At 42.3% G+C, this 12,586-nt stretch overlaps 1 protein-coding gene across 1 annotated transcript in view; it reads left to right on the top strand.

Moving 5' to 3' along the window:
- Window positions 1-12,586, top strand: part of VAC14 (VAC14 component of PIKFYVE complex) — a 371,973-nt gene that overhangs the window by 47,072 nt on the left and 312,315 nt on the right. The window lies entirely within an intron of this gene.

Below are 12,586 nucleotides of genomic sequence, written 5' to 3'. Positions count from 1 at the left end.
AAAGAAAAGTTAATAGAAGTAAATTGAAATGTTGTTTACAAATGTATGTTTTATCTGAATAATGAAAGAGAAAATGTGGGTTTCATGTTCCTTTAACCCCTTAAGGACCACAGCACTTTTCCATTTTCTGACCGTTTGCGACCAGGGCTATTTAAATTTCTGCTGTGTTTGTGTTTAGCTGTAATTTTCCTCTTACCCATTTACTGTACCCACACATTATATACCGTTTTTCACGCCATTAAATGGACTTTCTAAAGATACCATTATTTTCATCATGTCTTATAAATTACTATAAAAAAAATATAAAATATGAGGGAAAAAATGGAAAAAACGCACTTTTTCTAAATTTGACCCCCACCAAAAACACCCATGCTAAATAGTTTTTAAATTTTGTCCTGAGTTTAGAAATACCCAATGTTTAAATGTTCTTTGCTTTGTTTGCAAGTTATAGGGCAATAAGTACAAGTAGCATTTTGCTATTTCCAAACCATTTTTTTTTCTTCAAAATTTGCATAAGTTACATTTTAACACTAATATCTGTCAGTAATCCCTGAATAACCTTTTACATGTGTATATATATATATATTTTTTTTAGTAGACAACCCAAAGTATTGAATTAGGCCCATTTTGTAATATTTCATGCAACCATTTCACCGCCAAATGGCATCAAATAAAAAAAATAGTTTTCACAAACTTTTTCACAAACTTTAGGTTTCTCACTGCAATTATTCACAAACAGCTTGTGCAATCATGGCACAAATGGTTGTAAATGCTTCTCTGGGATCCCCTTTGTTCAGAAATAGCAGACATATATGGCTTTGGAATTGCTTTTTGGTAATTAGAAGGCCGTAAATGCCGCTGTGCACCAGACTTGTATTATGCCCAGCAGTGACGGGGTTAATTAGGTAGCTTGTAGGGAGCTTGAAGGGTTAATTTTAGCTTTAGTGTAGAGATAAGCCTCCCACCTGACACATCCCACCCCTTGATCCCTCCCTGACTACTCTCAAACAGCTCTCTTCCCTTCCCCACCTCACTTTTGCCACCGCCATCTTTAGTACTGGCAGAAAGTCTGCCAATATAAAAATAAAATGTTTGCGTTTTTTTTTAATTATATATTTTCTGCAGTGTAGAATCCCCCCTTACCACCCAACCTCCCTGAGCCCCCCCCCCAAATAGCTTTCTAACCCTCCCCCGCTCACTATTTGCTGCTATTTTTGAATACATTTGCCCATTTTTTATATATAAACATATTATTTATAAACATTTTTCTGTAGTGTAGCTGCTCCCACCCTCAATTCTCTACCCCCTCCCAGATCCCTTTTTCAAAATAATTTACCCCCTCTCCCACCACATCTCATACTTATTAGTTAAATGCTCATATGAGCAGATTGCGCGCTGCCGCACGCACCAGAGAGTGAATTCACACTGCCTGACTGAAGTTCCTCATCGATGGCCGCCCACCCTCCTCCCTGCAGTTGCTCCCACCTACCAACGATGGCGGCCAATGATGGACGATGTAGAGAGGGCCACAGGGTGGCTCTCTCTGCATCGGATGGCTAAAACTTTTATTGCAGGATGCCTCAATATCGAGGCCTCACTGCAATAACATGAAAGCGGATGGAAGCGATTAGGATCGCTTCCACCACTTGAAAACACTGACGTACAGGGTACGTCCTTGGTCGTTAACAACCTTTTTTTGTAGGACGTACCCTTCAAGTCCTTGGTTCTTAAGGGGTTAAATTTACCCTGCAGAAGCCATGTTTTTAGCCTGTGTTCCTTTGAATACATTTTTCTGTTTATAGTTCTGATGTGGCAGAGAATCATAAATGAATTTTGATTTGTAAGTAGAAAAAAAACAGCTGTATTTTTCACCAACAGCTGTAGCATTGGTGGTTCAGTGGTAGAATTCTCGCCTGCCACACGGGTTCGATTTCCGGCCAATGCACATGTGCTTTTTGTGACCCAAAACTTTTTTTTTTTTTTTTTTGAAGATGAGAACAAATTGAGAAAACCACAACTCAGCCGACATACAATAATTACGATATGATATATAGAATGATGGACAGTAAAAGGGTTACAGCCTATACAAGTCACGCTGAAGTTGAGCATCTAGAATTATCTATAGAACCATAAGATATCTGTGAAAAGTAATTATGATTATTATGAGTCAAATAAGTCCTTATAAAAGAGAGAGGCAGCAGTTGCAACAATACTGTGATATTGGCACTGTATAATATTGTCATTTAAATATATTAATAACAAAAACCATCAAGAACAATGAAGAGAAAAAAGTAAATGAAAAGTCAAAAGGGAAGGAAACTAGACTTAAGAAAATAAAAAATATGAGGTAACAATAAAGAAGGATATACTAGAGGAGGAGAAAGTTTCAGGATAACCCTGCTAGGTGCATAATAAAAAGACAATGTAATAACACTTACTCTGAATTTTAAATTAGCAGTAGATTTCTTTCTTTCTAATGACAGTGAGTCCACGGATCATCATAATTACTATTGTAAATATCACTCCTGACCTGCAGGAGGAGGCAAAGAGCACCACAGCAAAGCTGTTAAATACCACTCCCTTACCCACAACCCCCAGTCATTCTTTTTGCTTGTATCAGTTGCAAGGAGGTGGTAAAGTTAGGTATTTGGTTAATTCCGGGAGCGAGCGCTGAAAAAGCGCTTTGAGTCCCACTGGAAGAAAGGCGCTATATAAATACTAGTTATTACTATAAAAGTTTTTTTTTTTTCGTTCTCTTGTACTTCTGGGGAAGTCTTTCCCTTTGTTTTCCAAGCAGGAGCAGTCCAAGTTCTCTGGGATATCCAGTCAGTTTTGGATCAGGGGGAAGAAGGTAAAGAAAACCGCAGCTATCTTTCATTCAGCATGAAGGTTCGCTCCTGAACAGGATTGGCTCCTGTGGTGAGCGGTCTGTTTCAGTTTTTTCTTTTGCCTGGATGCTAGATGTCCTAGATCCCTAAGGGGCTGTAGGTTTAGTGCATCAAAGGTTTCAAATTCTCTTTCTCGAGTAGTAGGTTCCTCCTCTCATGTTTCTTTGTTAAAGTGAGAGGCGTTCTTGAACTGTCTTCAGAATTTCCCTTCCTTGGAGGGATTGATCCTGTTTCAGTTTAGGAACAGGATCTAGTTTCTTTTTCATTCTGTTCCAACTTTCTTTGTCCTAATTTAGGCATGAAATGTTTAATTTAGTTTTTTGGAATAACGTCCTTTAAGATGGCGACTCTTTGCTCCATTTGTCTTTGGTGCTAGAGGGTCAGTTTTTAACGGCCTTAGATCTATAGGATGTGTATCCTCAGTTTCCCTTTCAAAGGGATCATCTCAGATTTCTGAGTTTTACTCTTTGGCTAAATATTTTTCAGTTTGTGGGCCTATAAGGGCTTTTCAGCAGCTCTCAGAATTTTATAAAGGTTCTGGACCGCGATCGGTTCCGGGATTGCAGTGGCGTCCCTCCTGAACGTCCTATTGGTTCAGGCTCAATTTTTTCATAAACTAGGCATTCTACTTAGGAATTAATGTTTGAGAGTCCAGCAGTTCTGCATGCTCAGTCAGTGGAATAGGGGTTATCCGGATGTCTTGGAGTTTCTAGATCTATTGACATGAGTCTCCTTTCCGTAGATTTTTTTTTTTTCATCATGATTTTTGGTCTCTGGACTCTCGGTTTGGAGACCTTCCTGGGTGTTTGACTGCGGTCACCAGCCTTCTGGGCTTGGGAGGTGTCTGGGACTCATTGAGATAGCTCAGTTGGTAAATGCCCGCACTACAAAGACCTGTTTACAAGATTCAAGGTCACAGGTCCAAATACTGGCAGGGCTGACTCTGCAAAGGGCTGTTAGGCAAATTTAAAGTAGAACACTCTTTTCATTCAAGAGGTAGCGGCTTCACTGCTCGCATTATAACGCAGGGACTTTGGTCCTGGGAGTAGTTTGCTCTCCCCTTCATCTTTGAGGCGGATAGCGACTTTCAATGCTTTGATGGTCTGACCTCAGGGGTTTTTAGCCCATTTTATCGGGTAATAGACAGGCATCATAGCCTTTGTGACCTTACATCACCTGACAGGGAGGAACTTTAGTTCCTTAGTCACGTAGGTAGGGTTTACAGATTTTTCTGTGGGTAGGTGCTCACAGTTATTGTCCATCTGCCTCCCTCATTTCCGGAAGCGATTTCTGGGACGTGGCATTCTGAACAGTCAGATTTCTCATCCTGGGGATGTGGGATCCCCATCCGGGAGTGTTCTCCAGGTTATCTCACAAATGGGGGTTTCTAGAATTGGTTCTGCTTGGGTCTCGTCAGAACCCAGGTTCGGTTCGAGGTCAAGAGATCTTCAAGCCTTCTAATAGATGTTCTGGCAGTTCCTTGGAACTTCAGATTGACACATCCTTCTTCTCTGTTTATTCTCCTTCCACGGCTCAAGTAGGAGAGCATTGGGTTTATTTTAATTCCTGCATGGCTTCGCAGGATCTGGCAGGTGGATCTAGTAGTTTTGTCATCTCTATCTTCGTGGAGACTTCTGCTGGGGAAGAATTTTCTGCCTTAGGATTTCTTTCCTCATTCAAATATCGTTTCTCTGAAACGGTCTGGTTGGAGATTGTTCTCTTGTTTTTAGTTTATTGTGGGATGTTTGAATCGGTTCTTAAGTCCACGATTCAGGGTTGTAAGCCTATCCCTAGAAAGTTTTTTTTTTTTTTATAAAATATGAAAGCCGCCTATGTAGCCTAGTGGTTAGCTTTGTACTTTGCAAATCAAAGGTTGTTGGTTTGCATCCAGCTGCTGGCGCTGGATGTCTATTTTTCAGGAACCCAAGGATCTTCTCTTCTATCCAGGTAGGCCTGAGAAGGGGGTTATTTGTTAGTACCCTCAAGGGTCAGTTTCAGTGCTTTTCTTTCTGATGTTCAAGCGTCTGGCGGATGTACCGGATGTACTATTGCTTTTTAGGTCCTGGTCGAATTCAGGACTGTGTTTAAGTCAGTTGCTCCTTTGGAGCCTTATCTTTGTTCTTAAAGATTTTTTTAGTCAGGCTTTGTTTTAGCTCTCATTTTCCATAGATGTTAAGTGTTATCTTGGAGAGTTTTGTTCTTCTTCTGCTTGGAGGGTTTCCGAACTCTCAGCTTGCAGTGTGGTTTGTTTTATCTCATTTTTCAGGAGATAAGACAGTTCTTTGTACCATGTTTTGGTTGTTTCGGACAGAAATTTTATTCAGTAACTTTTTGTTCCTTCTTGTCCTAATCCTTCTTCTCATAAGGAGCGTCGGTTGCACAACTTATTTGTTGTGCAGGTTCTTAGATTTTATCTGCAGGCTACAAAGGACCTTGTCCGTCTTCTGTATTGTTTGTTGTTTTTCTGGATAGACAAAGGCCAGAAAGCCTCTGTCCCTTTTTCTCTCTGGTTGAGAGGTGTTATTTTTAGGGTTTATGGGTCTGCTGAGAAGTGGCTTCCTGAGAGAATTACAGCTCTTTCCTTTAGGGTGCTGTTTTCTCTTTGGGCCTTCAAGTACGAGGCCTCTGTAGACTAGTGCATAAGACGACTGGGCCTTCTTTGTTCTTTTTTTCTAAAGTCTATAAATTTGATACTTTTTCCTCAGCTGAGGCTCATTTGGGAGAAAGGTTCTTCAAGCAGTGGTGCCTTCTGTTTAGGTTATCTAAGCTTATCATCCATGTCCTCTAGCTTGGGTATTGATTCCCAATAGTAATTATGATGATCCGTGGACTCACCGTGTCATTAGAAAGAAAACCATAAATTATGCTTACCTGATAAATTTCTTTCTTTCTTGACATGGTGAGTCCACGGCCCGCCCTGTATTTTCAGACAGTTTATTTTTATATAAACCTCAGCACCTTATGTTACTTCCTTTCTCCTTTCCCTTTGGTCAAATGACTGGGGGTTGTGGGTAAGGGAGTGGTATTTAATAGCTTTGCTGTGGTGCTCTTTGCCTCCTTCTGCAGGTCAGGAGTGATATTCCCAATAGTAATTATGATGATCCGTGGACTCACCGTGTCAAGAAAGAAATACATTTATTAGGTAAGCATAAATTATGTTTTTTTCTCCAACATAGGTGTGTCCGGTCCACGGCGTCATCCTTACTTGTGGGATATTCTCTTCCCCAACAGGAAATGGCAAAGAGCCCAGCAAAGCTGGTCACATGATCCCTCCTAGGCTCCGCCTACCCCAGTCATTCTCTTTGCCGTTGTACAGGCAACATCTCCACGGAGATGGCTTAGAGTTTTTTAGTGTTTAACTGTAGTTTTTATTATTCAATCAAGAGTTTGTTATTTTGAAATAGTGCTGGCATGTACTATTTACTCAGAAACAGAAAAGAGATGAAGATTTCTGTTTGTATGAGGAAAATGATTTTAGCAACCGTCACTAAAATCCATGGCTGTTCCACACAGGACTGTTGAGAGCAATTAACTTCAGTTGGGGGAACAGTGAGCAGTCTCTTGCTGCTTGAGGTATGACACATTCTAACAAGACGATGTAATGCTGGAAGCTGTCATTTTCCCTATGGGATCCGGTAAGCCATGTTTATTACGATCGTAAATAAGGGCTTCACAAGGGCTTATTAAGACTGTAGACTTTTTCTGGGCTAAATCGATTCATTATTAACACATATTTAGCCTTGAGGAATCATTTTATCTGGGTATTTTGATATAATAATATCGGCAGGCACTGTTTTAGACACCTTATTCTTAGGGGCTTTCCCAAAGCATAGGCAGAGCCTCATTTTCGCGCCGGTGTGGCGCACTTGTTTTTGAGAGGCATGGCATGCAGTCGCATGTGAGAGGAGCTCTGATACTTAGAAAAGGCTTTCTGAAGGCGTCATTTGGTATCGTATTCCCCTTTGGGCTTGGTTGGGTCTCAGCAAAGCAGATACCAGGGACTGTAAAGGGGTTAAAGTTCAAAACGGCTCCGGTTCCGTTATTTTAAGGGTTAAAGCTTCCAAATTTGGTGTGCAATACTTTTAAGGCTTTAAGACACTGTGGTGAAAATTTGGTGAATTTTGAACAATTCCTTCATGTTTTTTCGCAATTGCAGTAATAAAGTGTGTTCAGTTTAAAATTTAAAGTGACAGTAACGGTTTTATTTTAAAACGTTTTTTGTACTTTGTTATCAAGTTTATGCCTGTTTAACATGTCTGAACTACCAGATAGACTGTGTTCTGAATGTGGGGAAGCCAGAATTCCTATTCATTTAAATAAATGTGATTTATGTGACAATGACAATGATGCCCAAGATGATTCCTCAAGTGAGGGGAGTAAGCATGGTACTGCATCATTCCCTCCTTCGTCTACACGAGTCTTGCCCACTCAGGAGGCCCCTAGTACATCTAGCGCGCCAATACTCCTTACTATGCAACAATTAACGGCTGTAATGGATAATTCTGTCAAAAACATTTTAGCCAAAATGAACACTTATCAGCGTAAGCGCGATTGCTCTGTTTTAGATACTGAAGAGCATGACGACGCTGATAATGATATTTCTGAAGGGCCCCTAACCCAGTCTGATGGGGCCAGGGAGGTTTTGTCTGAGGGAGAAATTACTGATTCAGGGAACATTTCTCAACAAGCTGAACCTGATGTGATTACGTTTAAATTTAAGTTGGAACATCTCCGCATTCTGCTTAAGGAGGTATTATCCACTCTGGATGATTGTGACAAGTTGGTCATCCCAGAGAAACTATGTAAAATGGACAAGTTCCTAGAGGTGCCGGGGCTCCCAGAAGCTTTTCCTATACCCAAGCGGGTGGCGGACATTGTTAATAAAGAATGGGAAAGGCCCGGTATTCCTTTCGTCCCTCCCCCCATATTTAAAAAATTGTTTCCTATGGTCGACCCCAGAAAGGACTTATGGCAGACAGTCCCCAAGGTCGAGGGAGCGGTTTCCACTTTAAACAAACGCACCACTATACCCATAGAGGATAGTTGTGCTTTCAAAGATCCTATGGATAAAAAATTAGAAGGTTTGCTTAAGAAAATGTTTGTTCAGCAGGGTTACCTTCTACAACCAATTTCATGCATTGTCCCTGTCACTACAGCCGCATGTTTCTGGTTCGATGAGCTGATAAAGGCGGTCGATAGTGATTCTCCTCCTTATGAGTAGATTATGGACAGAATCAATGTTCTCAAATTGGCTAATTCTTTCACCCTAGACGCCACTTTGCAATTGGCTAGGTTAGCGGCTAAGAATTCAGGGTTTGCTATTGTGGCGCGCAGAGCGCTTTGGTTGAAATCTTGGTCGGCTGATGCGTCTTCCAAGAACAAGCTACTTAACATTCCTTTCAAGGGGAAAACGCTGTTTGGCCCTGACTTGAAAGAGATTATCTCTGATATCACTGGGGGTAAGGGCCACGCCCTTCCTCAGGATCGGCCTTTCAAGGCAAAAAATAAACCTAATTTTCGTCCCTTTCGTAGAAACGGACCAACCCAAAGTGCTACGTCCTCTAAGCAAGAGGGTAATACTTCTCAAGCCAAGCCAGCTTGGAGACCAATGCAAGGCTGGAACAAGGGAAAGCAGGCCAAGAAACCTGCCACTGCTACCAAGACAGCATGAAATGTTGGCCCCCGATCCGGGACCGGATCTGGTGGGGGGCAGACTCTCTCTCTTCGCTCAGGCTTGGGCAAGAGATGTTCTGGATCCTTGGGCGCTAGAAATAGTTTCCCAAGGTTATCTTCTGGAATTCAAGGGACTTCCCCCAAGGGGGAGGTTCCACAGGTCTCAGTTGTCTTCAGACCACATAAAAAGACAGGCATTCTTACATTGTGTAGAAGACCTGTTAAAAATGGGAGTGATTCACCCTGTTCCATTAAGAGAACAAGGGATGGGGTTCTACTCCAATCTGTTCATAGTTCCCAAAAAAGAGGGAACGTTCAGACCAATCTTAGATCTCAAGATCTTAAACAAGTTTCTCAAGGTTCCATCGTTCAAGATGGAAACCATTCGAACTATTCTTCCTTCCATCCAGGAAGGTCAATTCATGACCACGGTGGATTTAAAGGATGCGTATCTACATATTCCTATCCACAAGGAACATCATCGGTTCCTAAGGTTCGCATTCCTGGACAAACATTACCAGTTCGTGGCGCTTCCTTTCGGATTAGCCACTGCTCCAAGGGTTTTCACAAAGGTACTAGGGTCCCTTCTAGCTGTGCTAAGACCAAGGGGCATTGCTGTAGTACCTTACTTGGACGACATTCTGATTCAAGCGTCGTCCCTTCCTCAAACAAAGGCTCACACGGACATTGTCCTGGCCTTTCTCAGATCTCACGGATGGAAAGTGAACGTGGAAAAGAGTTCTCTATCTCCATCAACAAGGGTTCCCTTCTTGGGAACAATAATAGACTCCTTAGAAATGAGGATTTTCCTGACAGAGGCCAGAAAAACAAAACTTCTAGACTCTTGTCGGATACTTCATTCCGTTCCTCTTCCTTCCATAGCTCAGTGCATGGAAGTGATCGGGTTGATGGTAGCGGCAATGGACATAGTTCCTTTTGCGCGCATTCATCTAAGACCATTACAACTGTGCATGCTCAGTCAGTGGAATGGGGACTATACAGACTTGTCTCCGAAGATACAAGTAAATCAGAGGACCAGAGACTCACTCCGTTGGTGGCTGTCCCTGGACAACCTGTCACAAGGGATGACATTCCGCAGACCAGAGTGGGTCATTGTCACGACCGACGCCAGTCTGATGGGCTGGGGCGCGGTCTGGGGATCCCTGAAAGCTCAGGGTCTTTGGTCTCGGGAAGAATCTCTTCTACCGATAAATATTCTGGAACTGAGAGCGATATTCAATGCTCTCAAGGCTTGGCCTCAGCTAGCGAGGGCCAAGTTCATACGGTTTCAATCAGACAACATGACAACTGTTGCGTACATCAACCATCAGGGGGGAACAAGGAGTTCCCTAGCGATGGAAGAAGTGACCAAAATCATTCTATGGGCGGAGTCTCACTCCTGCCACCTGTCTGCTATCCACATCCCAGGAGTGGAAAATTGGGAAGCGGATTTTCTGAGTCGTCAGACATTGCATCCGGGGGAGTGGGAACTCCATCCGGAAATCTTTGCCCAAGTCACTCAGCTGTGGGGCATTCCAGACATGGATCTGATGGCCTCTCGTCAGAACTTCAAAGTTCCTTGCTACGGGTCCAGATCCAGGGATCCCAAGGCGGCTCTAGTGGATGCACTAGTAGCACCTTGGACCTTCAAACTAGCTTATGTGTTCCCGCCGTTTCCTCTCATCCCCAGGCTGGTAGCCAGGATCAATCAGGAGAGGGCGTCTGTGATCTTGATAGCTCCTGCGTGGCCACGCAGGACTTGGTATGCAGATCTGGTGAATATGTCATCGGCTCCACCTTGGAAGCTACCTTTGAGACGAGACCTTCTTGTTCAGGGTCCGTTCGAACATCCGAATCTGGTTTCACTCCAGCTGACTGCTTGGAGATTGAACGCTTGATCTTATCGAAGCGAGGGTTCTCAGATTCTGTTATCGATACTCTTGTTCAGGCCAGAAAGCCTGTAACTAGAAAGATTTACCACAAAATTTGGAAAAAATATATCTGTTGGTGTGAATCTAAAGGATTCCCTTGGGACAAGGTTAAGATTCCTAGGATTCTATCCTTCCTTCAAGAAGGATTGGAAAAAGGATTATCTGCAAGTTCCCTGAAGGGACAGATTTCTGCCTTGTCTGTGTTACTTCACAAAAAGCTGGCAGCTGTGCCAGATGTTCAAGCCTTTGTTCAGGCTCTGGTTAGAATTAAGCCTGTTTACAAACCTTTGACTCCTCCTTGGAGTCTCAATTTGGTTCTTTCAGTTCTTCAGGGGGTTCCGTTTGAACCCTTACATTCCGTTGATATTAAGTTATTATCTTGGAAAGTTTTGTTTTTAGTTGCAATTTCTTCTGCTAGAAGAGTTTCAGAATTATCTGCTCTGCAGTGTTCTCCTCCTTATCTGGTGTTCCATGCAGATAAGGTGGTTTTACGTACTAAACCTGGTTTTCTTCCAAAAGTTGTTTCTAACAAAAACATTAACCAGGAGATTATCGTACCTTCTCTGTGTCCGAAACCAGTTTCAAAGAAGGAACGATTGTTGCACAATTTGGATGTTGTTCGCGCTCTAAAATTCTATTTAGATGCTACAAAGGATTTTAGACAAACATCTTCCTTGTTTGTTGTTTATTCCGGTAAAAGGAGAGGTCAAAAAGCAACTTCTACCTCTCTTTCTTTTTGGATTAAAAGCATCATCAGATTGGCTTACGAGACTGCCGGACGGCAGCCTCCCGAAAGAATCACAGCTCATTCCACTAGGGCTGTGGCTTCCACATGGGCCTTCAAGAACGAGGCTTCTGTTGATCAGATATGTAGGGCAGCGACTTGGTCTTCACTGCACACTTTTACCAAATTTTACAAGTTTGATACTTTTGCTTCTTCTGAGGCTATTTTTGGGAGAAAGGTTTTGCAAGCCGTGGTGCCTTCCATTTAGGTGACCTGATTTGCTCCCTCCCTTCATCCGTGTCCTAAAGCTTTGGTATTGGTTCCCACAAGTAAGGATGACGCCGTGGACCGGACACACCTATGTTGGAGAAAACAGAATTTATGTTTACCTGATAAATTACTTTCTCCAACGGTGTGTCCGGTCCACGGCCCGCCCTGGTTTTTTTAATCAGGTCTGATAATTTATATTCTTAACTACAGTCACCACGGTACCATATGGTTTCTCCTATGCAAATATTCCTCCTTAACGTCGGTCGAATGACTGGGGTAGGCGGAGCCTAGGAGGGATCATGTGACCAGCTTTGCTGGGCTCTTTGCCATTTCCTGTTGGGGAAGAGAATATCCCACAAGTAAGGATGACGCCGTGGACCGGACACACCGTTGGAGAAAGTAATTTATCAGGTAAACATAAATTCTGTTTTTCTGACATTTTTTCCCACCAATTGGCTGGCCCCCTGTATCATGTGACAGCCATCGGCCAATCACAGACTAGTATACGTATACCCTGTGAACTTGTGCACATGCTCAGTAGGAGTGTGCATATAAAGAATGTGCACAATTTGTTAATAGAAGTAAATTAAAAAGTTTCTTAAAACTGCATTCTCCATCTGAATTCTTAAAGTTTTATTTTGACTTTAGTGTTCCTTTAACACTTATAAGGGTGAAACGCGTAAAATTTACTCCTATTGACTGTGAGGAAGGAATATTGTTACATTGCACTAATTTGGATTGCAAAGAAAATAAGTTGCCTGTTAAACTTCTAGGTGTATCTGAGGATACAGTGGGGCCAGGGATCGGCGTTCCTTTATTGAAAGTTCTAAGGATAATAATATTGGATCTGAGCATAAGAGAAGTATCATTATATACTCTCTTTACATGTACCAGCTAGCCTGATTATAGCCGAATTTGCTACCGCACTGAAGGAACTTATTTTATTGCTATCAGAAGAAAAGTTACAATTATAGCAACAAAAGACTTTGTAACAGACAAACCAACGTTACGTGACTTCAAAGACTAATCATACATTGTCTCAATCCGATCACGTGAACACTCCATTCCAATCACAGAAGTGTGAAGCTTGCAACATACGA

Source organism: Bombina bombina, chromosome 1 (genome assembly GCF_027579735.1).
Source record: "Bombina bombina isolate aBomBom1 chromosome 1, aBomBom1.pri, whole genome shotgun sequence".
Classification (NCBI taxonomy): Eukaryota; Metazoa; Chordata; class Amphibia; order Anura; family Bombinatoridae; genus Bombina; species Bombina bombina.
The sequence above is the reverse complement of the archived record's forward strand: the minus strand, read 5'-3'. Positions and strand labels throughout refer to the sequence as shown.